Here is a 24124-nt window from a genome sequence, read left to right as displayed (position 1 = left end):
AACTTACTGGGTTTCGATTTTCACAATGAATCTAAATACGTGAATATTTCCAAACTCAAGTTTTAAACGATCTCGAGAATTAAAAAAGATCGTGTCCTAACTTACTGGATATGATGCCTTTTTCTCGATTAACGTGAAATATGCTTCTTTTCCCAAAATTTTCAACATTTTAATACAAGGATTGTATTTTTTAATTCTTCAAAGTTTTCAATTTTCGACATTAAGACGTTAACTAATCGACTAGGTACCAATTTTGGGCGTTACGAGGGTGCTAATCCTTCCTCGTACGTAACCGACTTCCAAGCCTATTTTTTTGAATTTCGTGGACCAAACTCGTTGTTTTAATAAAATCAAATCGTTTATTAAAAACAACCACTTTTCGAGGTGATCCGATCACACCTCATCAAAAAGGATCGGTGGCGACTCCCGTTTTCGTTTTCATTTTTCAAAACCGAAGTTGACCCCGTTCTGACAAAAAATGGTGTCAACACAGTTTATGTATAAAATTATAATAAATGAATGCATAATAAAATAGTTATATAATTTTAAATTTTTACATAAGCATATTATATAAATAAAAAGGTTACCCTTTTATCAACATAATCATCTTTAGTATATTTTCTTAAAAAAACATATTTATTATACAACTATTATTAAATGTCTTTAGTTTTAAATTATGATAATTTAGTAAATAATTCACAATTGAGTGAAGGATACGAGGAATTCGAACATACAAAGTACATGCATGAAATAATGGGAAATTATTTTCAGGGTATCACGTTCCCACCAGCTAAAGGTACGAGGAATTCGAGTCAAGAACATCAGTTTTGAATGAAATAATGGAGGCACTAATAGAAGATAGCGTCAGTGTTATTGGGGTGCACGCTATGGGCGGGATTGGAAAAACAACGCTGGTAAAAGAAATCGCTAGAAAGGTCAAGGGCAAGTTGTTTGATTCGGTTGTCATAGCAACAGTAACTCAAGCCATTGATATTGGGAAAATTCAGAACAGAATTGCAGAGTTATTGGGCTTGAAATTTGAGGAACAGAGTACCCATGTAAAGGCACTTCGACTACGAGAAAGATTGAAGAAAGATGAGAGAATTCTGGTTGTGTTGGATGACATTTGGGCAAAGGTTGATATTGAGGAAGTAGGGATTGCTTTGGGAGATGAACACAAAGGCTGCAAGTTACTATTAACTTCTAGAGAGCTCAATGTTTTAACAAATGGGATGGATGCTCAAAAACATTTTTTCCATTAGGCTTCTAAATGAAAAGGAGGCCTGGGACCTGTTCAAGAAGGCTGGCGGTTGTGTTGAAAGTTTCGGTTTGAAGCCTACAACTACGAAGGTAGCCAAAAAATGTACAGGATTGCCGATAGCCATTGCGACAGTTGCAGGGGCTTTGAGAAACAAAAGATTGTTTGAGTGGAAGAATGCTTAACGACAACTAGAGAAGCCTTCATCAAGTAACTTCACGGGGATAACTGTAGCATATTCAGCTGTTAAGTGGAGTTTTAATTATTTAGAAAGCGAGGAAGTTAAGCTGACTTTCTTGCTTTGCTGTGTAATAGGCCATAATGGTCTCATTGAGAAGTTGACGAGATATATTGTGTGGGTTTGGGTTTATTTGGTGGTGTCAACACTATGGAAAAAGCTAGAAATAAAGTATTGACAGTTGTGGCTAATCTCAAAGCGTCTTCCTTGTTGCTTGATAGTTAAGATGATGAGCACTTTGATATCCATGATGTTGTTTCGGATGCTGTGTCACATCTTTAAAACTAGGTTAGAAAAAATTGGATTGGACAAATTAAGACTAGTCATGTTCTGTTTTGAATTAAGGTTGTGAAAATTATGTTAAGTAATTTGTTTTGGTATAGTAGTTAAGAGATATGAGTAATGTGTGTGAGGTTCTAGGTTTGAATCTTATTTTTTAAAATTTTTTATTATTTTTGCCTAAACCTCTATCTTTAAACATCTTATTTATAAATTATTTTCGCTTAACTAATGACAAAAATAAGTTTATTGGTTTAGTGATAAGGCTTCAACTTACTTTTTAGTCTTATGTTCAAATCCCTATATGTACAAAGTGAAAATTATTTTTATTTTGAACTCTGAGGGAATTTGATAGATGGTTAGTTAGCAGGATATAGGTAGTTTTGATTTACCAAAAAATCTCTCCCACTCTTCCACTCTCCCTATCTTACATCTCAATTTCCTCTCATTCTCCCATTTTTTTTTCTTTTCTAGAAAATTTTGGTCTATTAAAGTTTTCTCTAACATCATTCTTTATTTTCTATATTACCGTTCCTTTGTCATTGATTTTCTAATGGGTAAGTCTTGCAATTTTGTTTTTCGATGGTAAGTTTCTACTTGTCAATTGGGGTTGGTTTTTTTTGTAAATATTGAACTATTAATCATTTTGGTTTTCGATAGGAGGAGAGGTGTCTCTCCGGCAAGTTAGGCTTGGCTAATGGCTGCTGTTAAGTCACTATTTTTAAGGTAAGTGCTTGTATATCGTTTAAGGGACAGTTTACTTCTGGTGAAGGAGTGGATTTAAAGTGAAATATTAGGTTAGTTCGTGTTTGTCAATTGATACATTTTGGTGTCGTATGTAGGTTTTGTGAGTTCCAGACGTGTGATTTGTCGTACCAGCAATCAGGTGTGTGAAACTAATCCGAAACATCGCTCAAAACTCGGGAAAATTATGAAACAGAGGTTGTTTTTGAAACTGTCCAGCACTACACGACCGTGCGCCAAGTCGTGTGGTAGACCGTGTACACCACATGGTCGTGTGTGATTACACGGTCTAGGTTGGTAGAATGTGTGGACCACATGGGTTGGCTTGTTGGGCCATATGGGCCTTTTAGGCCAATTTTGAGACCCGATTAGGGGTCAATTGACAGACTAAAAATTTGGGTCCGTGGGCATTATGTAAGCCTAGAAAAGTGTAAGTTTCGGTATACAAATGTAGGTATGTGTAGGAAGCATGCTAAGTAAGTTCTGATAAGTATAATAATGTGATTTGGTATGTTATAAGTTATGATTTGTTATGAAATTTGTTATTTTGCTATTGTATGTGTATCAATTACAAGAATGTCTTAATTGTGAAATTCGTATATTATTTGTGATCTGATAATTTTGTTAGCATGTTCTGATGTGAAAAACATGCATGTCATATGTGCATCTAATATTTGTTAGTATTTGCATGTGCATTAGGATATAATATGATATGTGATGGAGGAATTGGTGTGTAGCGGATGGGGGTAGGATATATGTCTCCATCTATATCTAAATCTATGCTTGCATTTGTATCTGAATTTATTTATGCATTTGTATTTGATTATGAGAATACATCTGATTCCGCATATTTTCATGTTTGAATCTGTATCTGAAAACGTATATGTTTGTGTATGCGTTTCTGATTTGTTGCTTGGGATGTGTTACACATTGGGCTTCTAGCTCACTCATTTGTTTAATACGTTTCAGCTAGTCTTCAAACTTAGGATCGGACAGCGTGCATGAGCTCGGATTAGTTTCTCAGCTAATTAAATATAGTGATTTACGTTAATAATTTTTCTGGACTTTTGGGACTATAATTTGTTCTTTGGTTTTTACATTGTTTGTTGGATTTTGGTATTTTAGTGTCAAACTACAAAATTGTATGATTTATCAAACTACAAATTCGATTTTCAAAATTAAAACTTTGGAAATTTTTGCTTCAAAGATTAAGTAATGGCTTAAGTGTTTTCTTTAAATAAATATATGGTTTAATGAATGTTTGTTTTAGTACTGGAAATGATTTTCCAACATAAGTATTTTTAAAACATGCTACTCTGAATTCGAATCTGGATTTTAAATAAGTATTTTCAGACTTTGGTTTTCTAAACATCTATGAGAGTTTGCCAAAATTTTATGCTTTCGAAACATGCACTGAGTTTGGTTAAAACAAAAGCTTTAAACAAGTTGATGTACTTCCTCAATATCCGCTCATAACTTCTAGGTCGGGTTTGGAGTGTTACATGCTTCTTTAGCTATTGTATCGAGGAACTACCATATGTTTTTTTAAGAGATCATGTTCCAATAGGCTAGTCCGACATTGAGAAAATGAACAGCTAGAATGTTATAAGCTCAACTTGTCCTGAAATTATAGTTGAGCTTCTTAAAGAGATGGGGTGTTCAGGTCTTTCCTTTTTCCTTATGGCCCATTATGGTTCAATGGAAATTCCTCCCAATTTTTCAGATGAATTGATAGTCTCAAATTGTTCGAGATGTTGGCAGATCAGTCACTACGTAGAAAATTCAAAGGTCGACCGACAACAACGAGGATTGAGAATGACATGGATATCAGAGAATAGGTCGATCCAAAGCGTTGCACAATATGTAGAATAGTTGGCCACAATCGAAGCAAGTGTCCCCATGGAAACGTCTATACTGGTCAATCTTCACGGTCTAAAGGAAATTAAATGTTGTACCCAATGTTTGCATTTTATGGTCTTATGGAAATAAAGTTTGGATTGTTTAGTGTTAAGCTTTTATTTAAAATTAACTGTTGTAACTTGTAATACTTTAAAATATATTATAAGTTATACAAAAAGACTAATACATAAGTTGTGGAATTATAAATCAATACAACAAATACATCACAACACTTGAAATTTACATGTATCAAGATTGGAATGAACCGGAAGTGGTAGCGTCTTTTGAGGTATAGTGATTTTCGGGCCTCCGTTGACAGGGTGGACGTTGGGGTGTACTGTACATATCAGGAGGATCTGCAGTTGGACCGAACGTGGCCTAAGACGAGGTGGAGTACATGTTATTACCAAACATATCAAATGATATTAGTGGTTGCTCTAGGTGATATAAACTTGAACCGCCCATATTCGGGTGAAGTGAACTGCTCTGCGACCCATCACAAAAAACATCAACCCATTAGTTCGATGTGTTCAAAGGTTGGTCCTCCGAGTTGGGCTCTACCATATGTTGATCTTCTGGGTCGAGCTCCCCCATAGGTTGACTTCCACGTCTGTAGTGATGATCCAGTACTATCATAAGTTGCCCACCATATAAATAAACGCGCCATCGAGTTAGGTACCACTGCATGTATTCAGTCGAGGGACTAAAGTCAAACATGCAGGAGTGCATCTCAGGCCGCCTGTCGTACCAAGCATTCCATAGTGGTACATAACGGTGATGCTTGACGCTCTAGTCTATTGTATGTTTCCCCCTCATGGTTTTATCATGGACATCAGCAAATTATTGTGGATCGACCGACACAAATTGTCTACACCCAAACTATTACATAACTTAATCGACATTGTATCACTCAACGGTTAAGAAGTTAAGCACCGACGTGTTAATGCACCACACATGGGCTTCGACGTGAACCCGCTAAGGAATAAAGGTTGTATGTTCGGTGCAGAATATGGTATCCACAAGAACTGCGCAATATAACTTAATGAGTCAAGACACATCACATACTGCAAGTGGATAAATTAAATCAACGTTACTTAAACCATATTAATATATATTACTTTCTCTCCGGTGGACACTTCTATCATTTGGTGGTAAATGATTAATGTCTGGCTCGCACCAATCCCTAGAGATGTGGTCCATCTAAAACTGAAACAAACACGGTAGCATTTAAACTTGAGAAAATATTATCCACACTTTTGAGTCACTAAATGTTAAGTATAATTTTGTTTTTACTTATTTACAAGTGGCCATGAATATGGTTGGTGCCTAACTGCCACTAGAAACGACATTCTATATAAAGCCCAGGATTGCAGCAAACCCACACAACCAGCCATGTTACTAACCCTATGATTTGTTGCTTAGCAAAGCACACGGTACAATATGGGCAACACTGCTGATCCCCAGCTGTAAGTACCGGCACGAGGGAAATCCTCCAATAGAGGCAAGTTTTTTAAGTGGACACATCACCTCGTGCTCAATGGCGGTGCTCGATAACTCCTTAAAATTTTCTCTCAACCATGCTAATGTCAGGGATGTGAAATTCTGTTCCCCGTCACTAGGGGATCATCCAAGCAATCTATGGCAAAGTATTAAAGGTTCCAACATTTTGCTTCGGCCCGTGACCACAGCATCATCAACTATTAACCCAAGTTGCATAGTGGTGTCTTCCAATGTGATAGTGCACTCCCTGTACGACATAATGAAGGTGTGGGTCTCCGTATATCACCGCTCAACCAAGGTGGATATTAAGTTCGCCCTCAAGTCAAACCTTTGGATCAATGCGACGTCTCCAAATCTTGCTAACTGTAAGTATGGCATGACCTATTTGTCCGGATCATACTTGAGAAAATGAAACCGCGACCTCAAAACCCAATATCCATCTTGTATGGTAAAATTTTTATAAAATTATGATAAATCAATTATCTATATAATTTAAACATAAAATTATATATTGAAAAGTAAAACTGAAAGCTTGAGAAAATAAAAACATCACACTTATATTATACCAACATAGTCATTCTAAATATTTTTTTATTTAAGTTAAATTAAATGAGTAATAAAATATTAATAAGAGAATGAAGATTTGCCATAAATATTAATAATAACACGTAGAGATCAAATGTGATTTCCAAATCTTTTTCAAGCTTAAGTACCATTAATTCTCTTTCATTATTATGTCCTAATCATAGTTAATCATTAAAACAAAAGGCAACTATATAACTACAAAAGTACATCAAACAAAAATAATAATAATGTCCTAAAAAACATAGGTGGTATGGGTAAATATAAAAATAAAAGAGTTATTTTAATTAAATCAATATCTATAATAATACATACATTTTACATATAATATAAATAGACATATTCAAACTCGAAAATTTAACTTACATACGAGAACTTTTATAAAAAAATTCACTCGCTAAAGATAAATTTAATCGTAATCGTAATAATTTGAGCTTGATTAAATCTGATTTGAACACTTATAATATGATATATAGATTAGTTGAAGCCAAATTAATATATATTCCTAGTTTCCTCATGTGAATGCAATTTTTAGTTTTTATTTAGGTAGTGTCAATTTAGTGGAAAAAATGTAACTTTTTTGTACTCCACAAATGGAACCAATCACACCAACAATGCAAAATTAAGTAGGAAGTTCGTCATATTAAAAAAAATCAATATATAAATTTATGAATGTGTTGTAAATTAAAAAAATATATTATTAGCATGTAGAGATCAGTTTCAAAGGAGTTAAAAATTGTTAATAACAACCAAATAGAGATCGGTTTCATGCAATCAAAACACATTGAGCAAAATAGCGTTGAGCAAGAAAAAACGAGAAACTAAAACGAAATCTTTTATTTAATTTATAATTAATTTTACTATTTCGTTCATCTTTGATGAAGTGTGATCCGTATTTACTTGAGAAAACATTTTGATATCCACATAATTTAAAAAAATTACATAAATTAAATATAATTAATTATTATATTACAATAACTATAAAATTCAAAATACAAAATACAAACTATAATTTCCTTTTGGCTAAAGATAAAGATAATTTCAGCATTAATGTTTAATAATGCAACCTTTTGGCAAAAGATGAAGATAATTTCAGCATTAAAGTTTAATAATGCAACCTTCCGGCTAAAGACGAAGATAATTTCAGTGGTGCAAGATCTTCCGTATCCCACAGCATTAAATTTTGATTGCATCTCCCATTTGATAATATAAAATAAAGGGGATGATGACCCAATTTTTAAACGTTTTTATTTTGGGTAATAAAAAAAGGTTTTTCATTATTTTAACTACTTCCGTTAAAATTGTAAATCAAAATATATATGAAATTATTTTTAAAATTTTGATTTTTCACACAATTTAAAAAAATAAAAAATTTACCATTTTAATCTTCAATCTTTTAATATAAGTGAGGTTTAACCCTCTTCTTAACAAATTGGGAATAACAACCACATCATTTATGAAAAATGGCCTCCACTTTCATCTGCTTCATTGATTGGAGTAATGCATCATCGTCGTCGCTAACTCTTTGTGGTAGAGGTGACAAAAGTTCGAAAAAAAAATTAAAGGATAGTATTAAAACATCAGACTCAAGAAGAAAAATAAGATTGAAAATAGCCTTTTTTACGTGTATATTATAAAAAAAATTTAATATTAAAATGGTATACCAAAATTGCATGTTTAGGGGTGGTGCCTTTCTTATAGGCGGCACCACCATTTTTTTAATAAATTTTATATTTTATATTTTTAAAAATATATTATTTTATTAGTGGCGCTATTTACATAGGTGGCACCACTTTCATACTCCTTATATAAGGTCAAAATACAGGTAAGAAGTTGACCCGTGACCGGCCCGCCCAAGTTACACCTTCTAGACTAGCGGCACCGGTCATGCCTCCCTGACAGGCAATATTGGTGCCAGTCACTAGTCCCCTCCGTCGCGCCTAGACACTGCATTTTGCAATGATTAGTCCTTTTAAAGGGAAAAAAAGGAGATAGGGAACCTTATAAGCATGGTCCCCCTTGTTGAAGAAGGGTCGGTAGTGAGAAAAAAAGAGGGAAAGAAAGGAGAGAAAGGAGAAGATAGAAAGGAAAAGAAGAAGAAGAAAGAAAGAAAGAAAACAAAAAAAGTATGCATTATTTTAGTAATTAATTTTTTTTAATTTAAAGGATTAGTTATTTTTTGCATTTAGTTTTGTGTTTTGTGATTTGTTATGAATGTAATTTTTAAATTATTTTAAAGTTATTTTGTTAGTAATTTATGATTAGGTTATAAATTGTTTGTGTTTAGTTTAGTGTTTATTGTGACTTATTATAATGTTGATTAAATTTGTTTTTATATAATTTTATAGGTTTTTGAAAGAAACTAAATGTATGTTTCTATTTTATTTTTGTTGATTCGTATGTTTTTATGCTTAGATAGTTTATGTTTATTTTAATTATATTATTATTGTAAACTAACATAATTTTTTATGTAGGTAAAATATGAGAAACTATGAGATATTTTTATTGTGTTTTTGTTACTCACGTATTTACTATGTTTTTACTGTGTTTTGTTGTTTCTCAAATTACAAATTATTTACAATTTTTTTGCAACAAACTAAATGAATTCCTTTTTTAATTGCGATTTATAACAAATGAGTTCTTTGATTAATAATGATGATCACACATTAAGTACTATTAATGAGATGGTAATAAAATTGTTATTTGTTACTAACGTCATTTACAAAATTAAATTAGATTATATTAACTATTTTGTTAATTTAATAATGTTAGGACTCGTACCGCGCATTGGGGGTCATGTTAATAGTATAGGTTTTCTGTCAGATGAACGCCTAATGCCATACTTGTAGTTAGCCGGATTCAGATCAACGACATTGATCTGAACTTTTGATATGCGATACGACTTGATATCCGCTTTGTTCGAGTGATGGCGTTCGGAGACCCACACATTTCATTTGCCATGTGAGGAGTGCACCATCACTCTACAGGATGTTTCACTGCAACTCAGGCTCCTCATCAACGGGAAAGCGGTCACAGGCGTAAGTTTGATCTCTAGGCCGATTGCCTTTTGCTATAACTTACTTGGATGCTTGCCTAGTGAGGGAAAATTTACGGGTTTGAGGTTTTCATGGCTAAAGGTCAATTTTGAGCATTTACCGAGTACTACCAGTGAATGAGAGGTGATGCACGCCATTCAAGCTTACATTATGCACATTATAGGGGGTGTACTCATGCCGGATGCAAACAACAATATGGTTCACTTGATGTACTTGCCCCTATTATCTTATTTCCATAACATTCGTTTGTATAGTTGGGGGTTCGCAGTGTTAGCAATTTTGTATCGCGAACTTTGTCGGACGACAAATCCTTTTGCGGTGGACATAGGCGGATGCCTCAAATTGTTGCAGTCTTGGGCGCTTTACTAGATGTCATTCTTGGCATCGATTATCCACCAATCATATGTATTTCCACTCGTGAACAGGTGATGAATTTTTACTCATTATAACAATTAGTTGACTTTTTTTTCAGATGATATTATTCTAACAATTTGTTTTCGTAGATGGAGCACTAATTCGGGTATCGGGAGGTCATACACGATTCTGATATACCTTCTGATGATTGAGAATCATGCTGGAGAGGGAGTAAGTTTTTCCAATATTTATGACATATTATTATTTTATCTCACTCGACCTGCCTTAATATAACCATGTTATTAACTATGTAATTCATTTGGATGTCGTATTCTGTCCCAAAAATTATGGCGGTTATTCCCTCGTTTGCCCACGTCCACTCAAACTTATGGTGCATTAACGCACCCATTATCAATTTTCAAACAGTGGACTAGTATCATGGTGATCAAGTACTCCGACAGTTTGATTGCATACAGTATATCCTGACACTACTAGTACAGTTGGGGGACATCCGCAGGTTTAACAAGAGGGGGAAATATGAAAATAATTTGGCGGAAGTGCATGAAGAATATATTACAATGTGGAACAATCAGTTGGGACATGTACCTCAAATGGATCGTGCTTTGGATCTACAGCTCTCGTTAGAGTACATACAGTGCTACTCTGAGATAAGGAAATCATTTTTGTTTGGTGGGTAGTCGATGGTAGTCCACCCGCACATGACATGACTTGGGCAAGCATCCCATACCCTTTCACATCCGCCTCCTGCACCTGAGCTAGACCTAGAGCCAGAGGCAGAGTTAGAGCTACACACTGGGGATAGTTTTTATCATCCAGACTTGGGGGCAATGACTATTTTCCGGGCTCATCAAACCACAAATATCATTCAGAGATTGATATCTTTAGCCCACTACTACCGCAATACTCTACTCCTCCCGACTCATATCCACCTCAGTACTCTAATTCTCTTAGCCCGTATCCACCACAGCACTCCACTCCTCCCTCCTCAAGTTTATTGATGGAGTTTTAGGCATATGATTTTTCATCTATGCTTCACACACCCCCACGTGCGAGAGAAGAGAATCTTGATTACCTCAATCACCCACAATGTGAATGTCGACCATCAAACCATCAATTTTAGGGGTTTTTGCAATTTAAATAGTCAAGTTTGTATTTATTTAATGACTTTTTTGCCTAAATAATACAAATTTACATAAACTATTCTCATCAAATTCACATCAACATAAAATGCGAAATAGTTTATATTTTTTAAATCGCTTTACTTTGGGTAAAATATATTTACTTTAAAATTAAAATAAAAGGGATTTTATGAGTAAAAATCATAAGTTAAGGGCTTATTTAACTATAAAAATAGGTTAAGGGCTTGTTTAAACACAATATAATGAGTTGAAGGGAATAAAAGAAAATAATAAATAATGTGGGCTTACAAGGCAATTAGCCACATTTAAGGTTTGTTTAAACTCAAAATGGAAATTTTCAGTTATTAATCTTATCGGCAAGCCATTTCAGTTATTAATTTATTTTTTGTATTATTTACGTAAAAAAGCCTTATGTAATTCTACAAAAATATAAATGCAACAAAATTTAGACTAACTTTGTAATTCAAATTAGATTAATTGCAATAAATTTTAGACAAATTTTAGATTCAATCCTCTTTATATGTAGTGAATGTAATTAATGCGGGCATTTACTCCGATTAATAAGGGTTGTTTAGCATCTCAATTTTTACTCGATCGTGACGATTGTCCAATATGGTAGTTTCGGTGCAGGCATTTACTCCAGTTATGATCGACTAATTTGCATACGCCACACAGCTTCTTGTCAGATTTCTTTCTAATGTCCATTTCATTATGAATTCTAGATGATTGCAAATGACCTTTTGGATTCCTACGCAACCCTTTGTCTGGGACAAGCTCGAAAGTCGTCGAAGGCACCTCCCATGTAGATAGGTCAGGCAAGACGGGGAACTCGTTCTCGTAGACACAGAACGTGTGCTCAAGGGTGTACACCTCATCAATAAATTGTTCAACATTGAGCGAGACTTTAGCACAAGCTGCAACGACATGTGCACAGGGATAATGAAGTGTTTGGAACCTTCTGCAACCGCACCATCTGTTTCGAAGATTAATTCCATAGGACCTAGGTGGTATGCCGAGTCGACGATCAATGGTTTCTGTAACTCAAAATGTTTCATTATGTCGTAACTATACTTCTACATTCATCAACCTCACCATTTGATGGTTTGTAACCATTGTATCCCTAACATCTTCGACAAACACATGTCCTGCCTCCATCTGGTTGACTTGTTGCTACCCCATTCTTGACATCAAGGTAGCTAACTTGTAGAACGTAGCCGAGAAAATAGCTAAAATTGAAAGATGTCGTGTTTTCATTAACACGGAGTTAACCCCTTTCGTCAAGTTAGTGGTCATATAACCATAGCGAAAGCCCTCGTTGAAACTTTGAGCCCATTGCCATGACTCCATGGTACCCAACCATTGTAGGAAATGTGTGTTCGTTTGACCTTCCATGTCACTCTCAAGTCGAGTCATCCTTTGCCAAAAAATGTATGGCTCTAGCTCGTACGATGCGTATGTATTAAGAGAATATAAGTTATAGTCTCGCCCTAAAACATTAAAACATATATTGAAAAGATAAGGTTATCCTTTACCTATTCTCACAACTTGTCTCTGCCAGTCTACATTCTTAAAATCTTGGTGGAAGTTAGCCGCAATGTATCGGATGCAGTAAACGGATCTTCATGGCTCACCGGGATGCCTAATAGCAGCAATTAATCCTTTCCCTTTATTGGAGATGATGCAAATATTATCATTACTAATAACATACCTCCGTAGGTTCGTAAAGAAGAATTCCCACGAATCCATGTTCTCCTTATCTACGATGGCAAACGCTATAGGGAGCACGTTCTTGTTCTTGTCTTGAGCAACTGCAAGAAGTAGGATCTGTGTATATTTTCCATGTAACCATGTCTCATCTACTTGCACAAACGGCTTGTAATGGGAAAATGCACACACATATGGAACAAACATCCAAAACATTCGTTGAAAAATTCTTTTTCCTAGTTGTAGTTGGTCATCCGGGTCATAATAAAGTCATGCCTGCAACTCAATGACAGTCCCTAGCACGTACTCCCGCATAGCAGCTATCCATCCATGTAGCTCATTGTATGACACATCGAAATCTCCGTGATTGCTCCATTGCCATTCGTTTAGCTATTCATGTCTTCAAGTATGATACTTGATTTAGAATCATACTTGTATTTCGGCAATCAGTACCAAAACTTTAATGGTCGACATGTCCTTCACCATTGTCATGATGTACGTACAAATAGTTTTGGAATCAAGTTTTCGATAATCTTCTGCCATACGTGTTGAGGTGCATGTGTGAGGCCCAACAAATTTTCGTATCTCCCACATCTGTGACTTCTGGATAAATATGGCTCATACTCGTCAATTACAGCCTTTTACCAACCTCCAACACTCTCCAATATCTAATGTTGGTTTAAACACGGTGACTTTGTAGTCCACTAATATATTCATGCTATACTGCTTAATGGAAAATGCGCACTCTTCCTTACTTTCAAATCTTTAGCCTACGAACAACTCCTCAAGATCGGAATCTACGGCCAGCTGGTGAGCATGTAGTATTTCAAGGTACTCTGGGAACTTAGCTGTGTGTGCCACATCGGGGTCAATGAGTGACATGTGTGCCCCAAGATTATTGCGTATCATAATATGTCGAATATGGTCATTCACCCCTTCGTCGTTAATATCATCCGGGACCTCATCTACATCGGGATCACTATCACTATCGACCTCGTGATCAGAAGGATCACTACTATCATATCCATTATCACCAACCGCATCAGTCTCGATTGCAGCATTAAGATCGATATTGATCCTGCATACAATCGATTGACTATCAACATACATGGCTCTTGAGCTCCATTTTCTTCACCTAATGGAATGGGATCTTCAGTTGGCTCCACACTAGCTAACTCGGCAAATAATTGAATCGATGCATTTTGGTTGCTCCGATTCCTACAATAAAGAGTGACAATTGCCTCATCTTCTTCATTGTCTACAAGTTCCATTTTGGTAAATTTTATGGGACCTATTGAAATTGGAAACTTGTAGAAAAGTTTCGAGATCTTTCTCCCACAAGATTTAACACATTTTGCACTAATCCTTTCCTTCATGTTATCAAATGAGACATTTCTATTAAATCCCATTACTATTTGTTAGTGAAATTCAAATGTATATCCCATGGTTATTGTGAAAATTACTCCATTGAAATAAACACATACGAAAAATGATTATCCATCTTCAATACTAAATCTATTAAAAACAAATAAAATTCTCAAAACAATTTTGAACAACAAAAAATACTTATATAAAAATTTAATGAATAAAAGAGACCAAAATTATAACAATATGAAAAATTTTCATTCATGAGCTCAGACTTTTCAATTCTCATTTCATAGATATACAAATTCTCTACTCTCTAAAATTTATCCTTACATTTAACCACTTAAACTCATTTCTACATTTTCTTCCATCTCCGTTTTGGTATATTCCTCTAGGAAATTCTCAATATTAAATTTTGAATTCTCTTCAAATTCATCTTCTACAATCCAATGTGGAAATTCTTCAGGATCTTCTTCCTCTTCAATCTTTATAACGGGTATTGAATTTATAAGTTCTCTTGATAATTTCCTAACAACTAATTTATCCATCCATGGCATGTCAAAGACATTTTGCTTCCCAATCAATTTTCGCAAACCTACACTTTTTCTTGCTATTTTCCTTGTTCCATAAGAGATTATAAACTTCAAGAAGTATATAACTATATTACAATAGGTTCGTGGTACCAATGTCTTCCAAATTTGGTCTAAAATGATTTGATGCTTCTGTTCTATTAATGTCTCTCTAAGGGTCAAGTATTGCACTTTATTCTTTCTAATCAATTCTCTCATCATCTTATAAACTTTCTCCCTTTGTGCTGAAGTTGTTATCTCATCAAGCAATATCAGATTTATTGTCATTTCTACTAATATCTATGACAAAAAATATTTTTTTCTTGATTTTCGCTTTTATCTATTTTCCTCTAGCATCATCACTAACTAATAATTAATTTATAATAGTTGCTAACAAAATAACTTTCAAATAAATTAAAAATATTAAAGATTACATTCTTAACCTAACAAATCACAATAAACCCTAAACAAACAATTAACCTAATCACAAAACTTACTAACAAAATTAATAAAAATTTACATTCATAACCTAAAAATCACAATAAACATTAAACTAAACAAATAATTTATAATAGTAACTAACAAAATAACATTAAAATAAATTAAAACAACATAAAATAACAATAAACAAACTACACAATACTAACAAAATAATTTATCCTCATCATAATTCATCCTATTTAAAAAAGAAAAACATTATCCTTCTTTTTCCTTCTCCTTTCTTTCTTTTCTTTTTTCTATTATTTCTTCTCCCTCTCTTCTTTCTTCTCTTCTACTATTTTTTTAACCCTCATTCTCTTCTTCACTGGGACCATTAAATAGTGTCTTAAAATCGGACCACTGGTGCCGCCTAACAGATAGGGGTCACTAGTGCCGCCTATCAGATAGACACCATCCCCTTATACCAGTTTTGAATTTGTACACGGGCTTATACTAGACCTGAGAATGCCTAGGAGAAAGGCACCACTAAACAAATAATATATTTTTAAAAAAATAAAAAAATAAATTTTATTAAAAATATTGGTGGTGCCACCTATGAGAAAGGCACCAACCCTAAACATACCATTTTGATATTTAATCATACTAACATACCATTTTGGTATTAATTTTTTTTATAATATTAACGTAAAAAAGCTTTGAAAATATTAAACACAATGCCGAAGTTTAGTTCCACTATTGGCCTCTTCCCTTGAAAATAAAGGAGATGAGGACCCAATTTTTAAACGTTTTTACCTTAGGTAATAAAAAAAAGTTTTTCATTATTTTAACTACTTCCGTTAAAATTGTAAATCAAAATATATATGAAATTATTTTTAAAATTTTGATATTTTGCACAATTTTTTTAAAAAAATTACCATTTTAATCTTCAATCTTTTAATATATGTGAGGTTTAATCCTATTCTTAACAAATTGGGAATAACAACCACATCATCTATGAAAAATGGCCTCCTCTTTCATCTGCTTTGTTGATTAGAGCAATGCGTCACCTTTGACGCTGACTCTTTGTAGTAGAGGTGACAAAAAATCGAAAAACAACTTAAAAAATAGTATGGAAACATCAAATAAAAAAAGAAAAGAAATATTGAAAATATTAAAGATAATGTCAAAGTTTCCAAATCTACTATTGGCCTCTTCACTTCAAGATGATTTACAAATAATTTTATTTTAAAGTCTATGCTTTTTCTCTTTTTTGTAATAACTGTAATAGTAAAGCTAGAATTTTTATACAAATTTTTGGATTTTTTATACCTGTGAGGATTTAAGTTTTAGGCATGGGTTGTTTTTTCTGGAAACTGTTGTTAAGTGCTTTGAATGGTTGCCAATTTCCCCATGCCCCTAATATTTGCATAAGAACAATGAAAACCCTAACTATTATATGCCCCAAATATTACTAGTTAAGGAAGAAGAAAGCATGTTATTTATGCCCTAAAGACATTGGAATTTATTGTGAATTTTTCACAGAGGATATGGTTGTTGTTCTCAAATTGTTAAGGTGAGAGGTAAACCTCGTTTATATAAAAAGATTGAGACTAAAATGATGATTTTTATTTCATTTAAATATGTGAAAAATCAAAATTTTAGAAATAATTTCACGTTAGATCTCTGTGTATCATTTTAACAGGAGTGATTAAACTGATCTAGATCTCTATTTATCATTTTCACAGGAGTGTGTAAACTGATCTAACAGGTGTACCTATTTTTTCGGATGCTTATCTTTAAAACTTTTGAAAATGAGGCGTTTACCCTAAAATAAATTATTAAAACATAAAATATTTGATATGGTTTCTTTTTGGTCCGCTCCACAAAACTTGCTATATAAACAGAAAAGTAGTTTTGAATGTTGTTTTCCTTATCCCTTTCTCAACCAGCTGCTTGTTTCACCATGGATAAAATAGATATGTGCAACCCCAGCATGGTTTCCACCTCCCATGATGTTGAGGAGTCTTGGGATGATGAATTCCAACAACTGGTGCAAACCTTTCCTAAAGATAAAAGTTTCACAGGAATGAATCTTTACTCCTTCCATGGTTTCTGGTGCCCATCAATTGTTTTAAAAGCTGTGATTTCATGTCAGAAACATTTCCAAGCATTTGATTCTGATATTATCATCGCCACTTTGCCAAAATGTGGCAGTACTTGGCTTAAAGCTTTGGCTTTCTCCACTTTGTATCGCAATCAGTTCGCAAGGGAGAAGAATCCCTTGCTCACCTATAGCCCTCACTCTCTTGTTCGCTTTATTGATTATGACTTCTATTTCAACGACACTTGTCCTGATCTCGAAAATTGTACTCTTTATCAGCCAAAACTTTTTTCTATCCACTTACCTTATGCTTCTTTGCCAACTTCCACTAAATATTCCAACTGTAAGATTGTTTACTTATGTAGAAACCCCAAAGACACGCTCATTTCTTTTTGGTCTTTCTTTGTCAGGCTTTGAGGCGAAGGCTTTGAGCCAGTCTCACTAGATGAAGCTTTTGAGATGTTCTGCCAAGGAATCAATGAATTTGGACCATTTTTCGATCATGTGTCTGGGTATTGGAGGGCAAGACAAGAAAAACCGAGCAAAATATTGTTTTTACAATATGATGATCTCAAGGAAGACATCAATTCTCACTTAAAAAAAGTTGGCAATGTTTTTGGGGGTTCCTTTCACCGAGGAAGAAGAGAAACAAGGAGTTGTTGAAGAAATAGCGAAAATTTGCAGCTTTGAGAACATGAAAGACTTGGAAGTGAACAAGAAGGGCATGCAAACTTTTGGGTATCCACAAGAAACTTTCTTAGGGAAAATAAAGACTTATGAGATTCCACGTGAAGCTTTCTTTAGAAAAGCAAAAGTGGGAGATTGGAGCAATTATCTCACACCCTCCATGGTTGTACGTCTAGAGAAACTTATTCAAGAGAAATTGGAAAACTCAGGTTTAACATTTAAATTGTTCTCCAAAACATCAAAAGATATTACTTCTACAAAATGAGGGATGTATGTCTATTGGCTTTAATTTATGATGAATAAATTCCATATTTGCATGTAGAGAGTCTTTCCCTCGCAAAATAAGGTTATATAAAAAAATTGTGGTTAAAATATGCTTTTAGTCCTTATATTATCTAGAATTTGAGATTTAGTTCTTGTATTTTAAAAGTGAAAATTTTAAGCCTCTTGCTTTTTAATTTAAAATTTTAGTCTAATCATTATCCTTTTTGTAATTTCTATCAAAACTTGTCAACTTAACATGTTTATTTTTTGTCAATCATGTGCAATGTCATAAGAGGGTAGTCTAATTGGCGTGCCAAGTTTGCAAATTTTGATGAAAATACTAATAATATTAATGATTGGATTAAAATTTTAAATTAAAAATTAAAAGAATTTAGTTTTAACTATTTAAATATAATGACTAAATTTCAGATCTTGTCTAAATACAGGGACCTAATATTATTCCAAGGATATGTAATATAGTTATCTTATTGTAAGGCTATGATTTATGAGTATCTATATATCTAGATGTAATAAAACCAACTCGCTTGAGAGCCGAGTAGGAATAAATAGGGTATTGTGATAAGTCGTTGAAAGTAAATAAGTATATTGTAGTGATTTTAAATTATTTTTCACATAATTTTAGTTAATTGATTATCTGTTTAAAAATTTTAAAAACTTCATCAATTAAGTAATATTTTTATAATTGAAAATATTCATTCTATAAATTCCCCTTCGCCAATTTGTACTCACTCTTCTCTTTTGGTAGAATTTCTCTTTTCCGTTACCATTTTTTTACTTGGCTGAACTATCAAAAATTTTGCTTATTTATTTTCATCAATTTATGGGTAATAAAACCGCCTCCTTTCAGAATCATTAGGAATAAATAGGATTATTGTAATCATTTATTGGGAGTAATAAACGTATTGTAGCCATATTAAATTAATTTTATTTATTTAAAAATTCAAAAATCAATTTCAACTCAAAACATTTTATTTATTCTCATTAAACATCAAATAAAATTTCAAATTTTATTATTCTAACATAATCAATATTAACTAACCAAATTTCGTAATGGTTTTGATATTCTATCTCAACATTAAACTTTTTCATTGTTACTAATTTTCATGTGTATAAATAACACATTTACTTCTTATACATATTTCTATTATCGTTTTTATTTGGGATATTTATAAATGTTTCAAAAAAATCATATTTATCAGTTTTTATTTGCATAAAATTACTAAATATATTTGTATAATATTTGTCAAAAATTGATTAAATGTGCATAATCAATAGTTTTAGAAAAAGTTGAAGTAATTATAGTTTTATAAATTTATTAGTACATGTTTAATTTGATTAAATTTATTTTGAATTTTACTATATATTATAATTAACTTAAAAATTTTAAAATACTAAATAATAAGTTAATATAATATATGTTGATAATAAATATTAGAATAATAACCTACAAATATCACACCTAATTAGGATTTATATCTTTTAAATTTGGATTTCCATTCCTTTTAGCGTAAGAGAAATTAAAATTTTACAAGTTAGAAGGTAAATATAATTTAAAGCATTTTTAATTATAATCTCAATTAAAATATTTTGAATTTAAATTATTATAAAATATTTGGTTTGAAGTATCTAAAGAGACAAAAAGACAATCTTATAGTTTGTAAGATGCAAATAGTTTGATTATCATCATAATTATTGATTCTAAATATGTGCATTGTATAGGGATAGATTAATTATAATCGTGAAATGTATTTGTACTTTAAAAACAAAATAACTTCATAAGAATATCATGATATATACTAAATTTCTTAGAATGCTCAAATGATTATTTTATTTTAAACATAATTAAATCAATTATTTTTTATTTTAATTCATGATATGCGCAACGCGCGGAATAGTCCTATACCAAATTTGGTTCAGTATAATGGAATAGAGCTGTAATGGAATAGAGTTATAATAGAACAAAACTGTAATAGCAATTCAATTGTTTGGTTGAATGGAATGTAATAGAACTGTAATTGTATTCTTGTGTTTGGTTGAATGGAATGGAATAGAGTTGTAATAGCATAAGAAAAGAAGCTGAAAAGACCAGAGTGCCCTTAGTAGAAATTTTGTTAGAAGGATGATTATTGTTATTAAATATTAAAAGGATTATTATTAAATATAATTTAATAAAAACAATTATACATAATTTAATCCTATTTTAATAAATTTATTATTAAATATAATTTAACAATAATAATATATAATTTAATAATATTCTTAATATAACAATTACTAAAATATGAATTAATAAAATAATATATAATATTACAAAAATAATATAAAATTTACTTTATTATTTTTAAAATATAATGCATATTTAATGTGTTAGAATATTATTAGCGAAACAAATAATTTAGCATATATATAATAATCTATATGTTACTTAAAGAGTAATTTAAACAAATAATTTAAAGAATATCTTGTCTCAAATATTTTTACTCATAGACAGATGCTGAAATACAACAAAAGAACTAATGAAATTGTTATGTTGTGTATATATATTTATATATATATATATATAACATATTTTCATTAATTTATTTATGCTGCTAGATGTGTATAATATAAGAATCTCATGTAAAAGTAAAATGAATAATATAGATTTAATATCTGTAATCACAAACTCTCATGCAACTTTATTTTTACATGTGCCAAACTTCACAAAGAATACTGATTGAAAGTATCTATTCACAAAGAGTAGCATTAAGGTTCCTTTAAAATACTGACCGAGAGTATTCTATAGAATCAAATATGATAATACAAGGCTATTTTAATAAAATATATATTAATGGAAAATTATTGAACATAGAAAGCTTCACTGCATCAATGAATGTATTTTAGAAGCTGGAAAATACAAAGCAAGAATACCAATAGATTGAATACACTTGAATAACACGCAACCATTGGCTCCTCTTCTTGAAAATTTGTAAAGCTTTTGCAGCTGCAATCAATGGAAACTCAGTCTCCCAAGCTACCCATTTGTCCAATGCTCCATAAACTACCTCTTTTTCATTGGTAAGTTGAGAAACCTACTTTTACATATAGAATCTGTGTATATCTTTATCTTTAAATACTAAATACATACTATAACTAAAAATTATACCCAATATAGGGAATGCTCTATAAAGCTTCTTGTAATCTGAAATTTTGCATATTAGAGAATACTCTATGGTGAAGACCTGGAAAAAGAACAAAAGATAAATATATTAACTTTAGATGGCATGGTAAAACCAATAGAGGAAAAATTATTAATACATTATGTAAGTTGTATTATTTGTGCAGTCAAAGATTTCCTTTCCCATCTCTCTGAAAAGAAAGGGGTTTCACATACGTACAACTATTTGATCCCAACCATCTTGAATGTTTGTGTCACAGAGGATATCAAAATTACATACAATTAGTACTAGGAGAAAAAAAAACATAGAAAACGGGTGAGGGTTTCAAGCTGAAAAGCATACAAGTAAAATCAGACTCATTTTTTTTCCAAAAAAAAGAGAGAAGGATAGTTCTTTATTGTCACTGATATGAGCAATCATAAAGGTTTCTGGAAGGTTAATTGTATCATAATCACAGCAAGAGTGCATGTATTTTGGACAAACATAATAGACGTCTTGTGTGTTGGCTTGATTTTAGCAAATTGCAAACGTTTGTGATTAAGATGGTAAAAAATTCAACCTGAATCATATTTGAGAGTGCATGTATTTTTGTTTGTAATCATGCCCTCTAAGCTAGGATCTAAGTTATCAATGAGAGAAGCATTGAATGTTTTAATTTAAGTAAAGAACACAACATTGAACCAAAAATAAAAATAAACAGAGAAAAAACAACAGCACAACAAGTTTGTAGGTTAGATAGTATGCATTTACAAATGGAAGGGAAAAAGAAAAACCTTTGGCACAAGAGCAGTGTTTCTGTCCTTCTGGATTTTAGCAACACCACCTTTAATCTCTATTCCTGTGATACTCGTGAATAGTTAGCCCCAAAAACACCTTTAACACTAACAAAAACGAAACATAGCCTACAATGATATCTATACACATTTTTCATTACAAACATGAAATGCTATTGAACTTCAAACCCAAAAAAAACAAACAAAAACCAAAATAAAAAATTAACCTTACCAACAAAAATTCCCCGAATCAAGAGAAGAATCCAAAGGGTATTCAACAGATTATCGACTAAATATCATGACTTTGGGTATTCAATTCAACAAAGCCAAAACATAAACTACTGGAAAAAGAAAGATCTTGATAATCAAAGTTCAACTTCTTGTTTGTAGCTTAGGAAAGTAGAAATGAATTTTAAGGCAGAGGTAGAAAAGGTAAAATCACTGAAAGCCTGGCAGGATAGAAATTCAGATCCAATATTTTAGAGATTTTGTTTATTAAAAAAACACAGAGATGATGGAGAAGAGAAGAAGACTAACAACAATCACTGATAATTGATCGGAGCCTCGCCTTTCTCACAATCTCTAGGCTACACGGTGGGAGATGTGCACATTTCTTTGGAAAGTTCCACCTTCGACATCGATTTCTCCATATTTTCCACCACACGCAAATCTGCCACACCCAAAATCCAAAAACAGAGAGTCTTTTTATGCATTTTATGGAAAACCCAAGAAGATTTTCTTCTGAATGATGAGTGGACGTGGGAGGAGATTTTCGTCTGAAACAAAAAAAAGCTATTACGAGAGGCATTGAATAGGCATTCAAAGCCCAACCTTCTAAATGGATATGCAATGTTTATGTGTAATAGATCTCGCATGGAATAGCGATTCGACGGTCAAATTTCAACCAAACAAACGTGTCACTGTAGCATATAGAATAGGGACGGAATGGAATGGCCATTCCGTCGAACCAAACATGCCCCTAGTATTATAAAACCAGCTCCTAAAAGAGCCTTTAGGAATTAATAGGAGCATTTTCGACGATATAAAATAGTATTTGGGATATTTTAGGTCTTATAAAAAATATATAAGGATATTTGAGGCATTAAAACTTAATAAAGGCAATTTAGATATTTTGTAAAAAGATTTATTTATTTATAAAATTTAAATTATTTGTGGAGTGTGTCTCGTAATTTTCGAACACTTTGCAGACACTTATCGTTGCCCATATCGCGACATCGAGGACAGACGTAACCTTTTGAAAGTAGAGGTGATGTCGTGACGAGGAAGCATGTGACATCACAACGACGCGACATATTCCTCAAATAATGTAGTTGGGTTTTGACAGCCAAGTAGGATTTTTTCTCCCATACAAACTATGATTACTCCAAGGATTTTTTTAGTCATATTTGCCCTCTAATCTTAGCCTATTTAAAGGGCCACTATAACCCTAGTAGAGATGGTAAAAAGAGAACTTTATATTCGAGAGAGGGTTTTGTTTTTTGGATTAGGGATTCATACAGTGAGATCAATTTTCTCTCTATCTTGTATTCTCGTTTGTTTTGCTCATTAGTGAAAAGTTGAAGCCTACTTTGCTTGTGGTTTTTTATTCTATTGGTCGTATCGATCAGAGGATTTTTTTCATATAAATTTGTGTGATAGATCTTCTCCACTATTTCTTTTCATTATTTATTTGGGTTGATTCCCAAAAAATTGGTATTAGAGCTTTGTTAGGATTCCACAAACAACTCATTCAGAAATGGAAATAACGAAATTTGATTTTGAGAAGTTCAATGGGATCAAAAATTTCAGTTTGTGACATATTTGGATTACTACAATCCTAGTTTAGAATGGCTTAACGATGGTTGTTGCCGGTCAAAAGCCCAAAATTTTAGATTAGTCAAAATGGGATAAGCTTTATGAGAACACCCTGTTTGCAATTCACTTATGCCTCACGAATAATGTGTTGCACTTATGGAGAAAATGAAATTCGTT

At 32.5% G+C, this 24124-nt stretch overlaps 1 long non-coding RNA gene and 2 pseudogenes across 2 annotated transcripts; 2 read left to right on the top strand and 1 right to left on the bottom strand.

The window, feature by feature from the left end:
* The first annotated feature begins 839 nt into the window (after positions 1-839).
* Positions 840-1527, top strand: LOC128034755 (probable disease resistance protein At5g63020; annotated as a pseudogene).
* A 15564-nt stretch (positions 1528-17091) lies between these two features.
* Positions 17092-18290, top strand: LOC105804399 (cytosolic sulfotransferase 14-like; annotated as a pseudogene).
* A 2719-nt stretch (positions 18291-21009) lies between these two features.
* LOC105804400 (uncharacterized) lies at positions 21010-23183 on the bottom strand. Of its 2 annotated transcripts, XR_001136959.2 has the most exons (3): positions 22670-23136; positions 22133-22197; positions 21010-21422 (listed from the first exon to the last, which is right to left on the bottom strand). It is a non-coding gene; the product is annotated as an uncharacterized LOC105804400 (long non-coding RNA). The 2 variants fall into 2 exon arrangements; XR_008191314.1 differs by having other exon boundaries at positions 22133-23183.
* Between the last annotated feature and the right edge of the window lie 941 nt (positions 23184-24124).

This window comes from Gossypium raimondii, chromosome 11 (genome assembly GCF_025698545.1).
Source record: "Gossypium raimondii isolate GPD5lz chromosome 11, ASM2569854v1, whole genome shotgun sequence".
Lineage (NCBI taxonomy): Eukaryota > Viridiplantae > Streptophyta > Magnoliopsida > Malvales > Malvaceae > Gossypium > Gossypium raimondii.
The sequence above is the reverse complement of the archived record's forward strand: the minus strand, read 5'-3'. Positions and strand labels throughout refer to the sequence as shown.